The sequence below is a fragment of the Sparus aurata genome, chromosome 15, assembly GCF_900880675.1.
Source record: "Sparus aurata chromosome 15, fSpaAur1.1, whole genome shotgun sequence".
In the NCBI taxonomy this organism is placed as follows: domain Eukaryota; kingdom Metazoa; phylum Chordata; class Actinopteri; order Spariformes; family Sparidae; genus Sparus; species Sparus aurata.
The window spans coordinates 24,765,504-24,769,282 of record NC_044201.1 but is presented as its reverse complement, the minus strand read 5'-3'; positions in this window follow the sequence as shown (position 1 = coordinate 24,769,282).

The window sequence follows — 3,779 nt, the reverse complement described above, 5'->3', positions numbered from 1 at the left end:
TGAACATAGAACGACTCTTCATCCAGATTTCCTCCCAAGAAAAACTGTCAGTGTCACTGTGATTAAAAACCAACCTAAATCACTACCTTATTATTCTGTGTGGTTGAATCCATATTTCACTGGCAAATTTTCCAGAGAAGGTCTCTCTGTTTCTCTTGCTCTCTTCTCTCACGTTGTCTCTTACTCGCTCATACTCTCAGCTAATTGTGAACCCACAAACTGGAGCCAATTTTATCTCATAGTAAATAATTTATCAGCTTACATTATTCAACAAGTGTAATAAGTGCAGAATGCTGGTTAAATGAATAATGGAATGGCAATCATTTAAAAAAAACACATTTCTCACACGGTCTAACTGGCAACAGCTTTTGCGTGACTGCAGGGTATTGGGCTGTCCTCCAGAGCCGTGCTGTGTTAGCTTGAGTTTAAACTTACTATGTGATGCTGCACAGATGCCTGTCACATGCTATAACCACACGTGTGGATACTAACAACTGAGGTTTGACAGATGTAGGTTTGTCTTGTGAATAAGGATATATCTTTTTGGACTGAAGATAACAATTGTCTTTATTAGGTGCAGTAAAAAACTATCTTCAATATCCAACTTAAATTGAATTGAATTTTTGTCATTTACATATCCACATACACATCTTTTCTCCTTTTAAGAAAACTCTGTAGTCTTAATAATGGATTCATGCTAACAGCCACACAACAGCCACACAAGAGCCACAGACTTTGAACAACTCACAATAGCTTTCATGCTAAAGTCCTATCTATCTTCTCGTCCTGCGCCTTCGCTTCTTAAACTTCCAACCAAACACTCTCCAGGCTAAAGTGCACTGCTCTCATCAGTTTGTAGGTTAGCTAATTGGCTGCTCAGCTGCTGCTGTCCATTTATATGCTGGTGTGGTCGTTACTCATCAATAACTCTAACAACACACATTTAGGCTTTTAAGTCGCTCCGTCCCCGGCTGGTGCTCAGCCTGCCAGACAAACATAACAACATTCCCGCTATGGTTGTATCCTCTCATTAGTTTTAGCTAACTTATTTGTTAAATTCTCATTTTTTATTTACATTATAATGGCTGGAGCACTGGAGTCCATTCCTTGAATTTCTACCCAGTCCAAAGGAGAGAAATGAATGAACTTTATGTTGTCTACAAGTAAAATAAACTTGACCAGACTGTGATGTCACTGTAGTAAGTAAGAGCTTTTGTACGAGCCTGAGCAGTGTCTCACTGTGTCATCACAGTGTCAGACAGAGTGAGTAATGATGAATAATCCCGGTCATGGCCTGCTCATCATCACTGCAGGTGAAAATGTGACTCTGTCTTCACTTTTGGCTGCTTCACTTCTCTCCCTTTACTGCGGTGAACGATGACACAGTGCATCTGACATTAAGAGAAGTTGGCAGAAAGAGAAAAATTGTAGATAATGAACAGATGTCCAGAGGGAAGGCAGCTGGCTGAGGTTCAGGTGAGGTTACATATTGAATTTACTTAAATGTCAAGTAAAACTCCACTGGCGCAACAAAGGTGAGCCGGACTTAAATCATCAGAGCCTGAAGGGATCCAGATTGAATGATGTAAAAGCACTAATCTATGTCGAAAGGGGAAAAAACATGCTTTCCCTCGAAAGGAAATGAAGGCTACTCATATATCCCCCTCTTCTCTGAGTTTACGCTGGTCTAACTCGCTCCCCTTTTCTTCATTTCATCCATTAATTCTCCCATTGTTTTCTGTCTTGCACGTAATCGGCGAACAGCCGTGCTTGCAGATCACAGATTTATCATTTTTTTATTGAGTTGAGATAACAATAGCTGGTTTTCTCATAATAACAAGCTTTGTTTATCTTGTAATTTCAAGTAACAACCATAATTCATCACGAAAAGAGGCCTTCATAGGAACTCATAAGAGTGGACGATGACATACAAACCACCTGAACTTTTTTTATGCCGTTTTGCTGTTTTTTGTAAGAATACTTTCCTGTATAATTTGAGGGCATTGAGATCATGGCTAATTATCACAACGGAAGGGTCGAATTAAAGGAACAGATTCACCCAAAAAAGAAAATTCACTCATTATCTTCTCACCCCATGCTGATGTAAAGTCAGGTGAAGGGTTAGCTCCAGAAATGTTTTTTGGACGACGGGACTTTACTCAACCTTTCATCAACATGGATGATGAGTAGATACTGACTGAATATTCATTGCGGGGCGAGCTGTTGTCCATCTTGTCATTGGCAGAGGTAAAAGAAACTACCGACACTGAATGGTAATGAAACTTATTTTAATCAGTCGCTACAGCTGGCACGACATTATCTCTGCACGTTGGCATGGCGCTCCTGATCCCTAATAAAAATGACAAATTATACGAGGAAACGACCATTTGTTTTCTCGTGCTAACGGGTTACTTATCCTACTATCTCCAGATAAGGAAATGACGTGCTAGTGTTCTCAAGATAACGGCAGTAAAAAATAATCGAAGCAAAGCTGTTCTCGTCTCTCCAGTGTTTATGAAAAGTCAAATCTCAGTCAGTTATTGCTCATTTGTTCAGAAAGGAGTGAATGTTAAGTCCGAACCCTTTCATCAACCTTAAAAAATAGACTTACCCCACAATGTTGCTGCTGCTGCTGCTCACACTATAATCCACCATATAACTACTTTTAAAACATTTGATCTCTCCCACTTGCTCTTGTTTCATGCTTTTATCCAGTGAGTAGTGATCCTCGTTCTTTCTCTTTCATCCTTCCTTTGGTCTCAGCGGGTGTCCATGTGTTTCACTCTTTATGTTCTCACCCTCTCCCTCTGATTCTCTTTATGTCTCATTAGTTCTCATTTCTCCTGCCTGACACACACATTTCCTCTTTTTTTTTGGTTTCTTCTCTTCTGTTGTTTTCATTCTTTTTTAAAGATCCATTTAAATGACATTTAATCTCCCTCTGTTTCCGGTCGGGTCGCCCCTGGCTGACGATACTCCCAGCTCTGTGGCTCACAATGTACTTATTTACCTACAATTCCCTTGTTTCCTGGTGTCCTTTCACCCTTTTTTATCCTGCTTACCTTCCATCCTTAATCTTCATCTCCCTTTAAACCGCTCAGCTCTTTCACCCTCTCATCCTCTTACTCTTCTTACTCCCTCACACCTCCTCCCAAGCTGTCCTTCCACATTATGCTTCCTTCTAATTATCCTCCTATTTCCATATTTACCATTCCTTCCATTCCTTAAATTTTCTCACCTCACAGGTTCATTATTTTCTCTTCTACCTCCTCAATCCTCTTCACACACTTTTGTTTTTATTAATAACCGTTACATCCGTCCTCTCTCTGCTCACCTCGCCTCACACATTTCCTTTTAAAGCTCATTTTATTCCTGACCTTCTTCCCATTTTCTCCTTTGTTCGTGTCAAATAAAGACACTTACAGGCCACACATGTCTCTTACTCAGCTTTCAGAGTGCTTTCTCGATGATTCCACTAACTATTTTTTTATTCACACTTTACACCTCCCAGTAAATCGTCAGTCTTTAAGAGTTAATATAAAAAAACTGCATCTGAGTTATGAGTGTGTAGCTTTCACATTCTTTCTTTTAAGTCTGCCTCATTAGATTAAATGCCAGCTCCTGTATGTGAAAATTAGGATTTTGCTTCAGCTGTCCACGGGGTGTTGTAGGGGATGTGGATCTCCAGAGGAAAACAGAGAAAAAGTCCTCAGAGAAAAGTTTTCTGTCACAACTTGTTTTACACACAGTCAGCAGGTGAAAGATTAAAAGGATGGAGG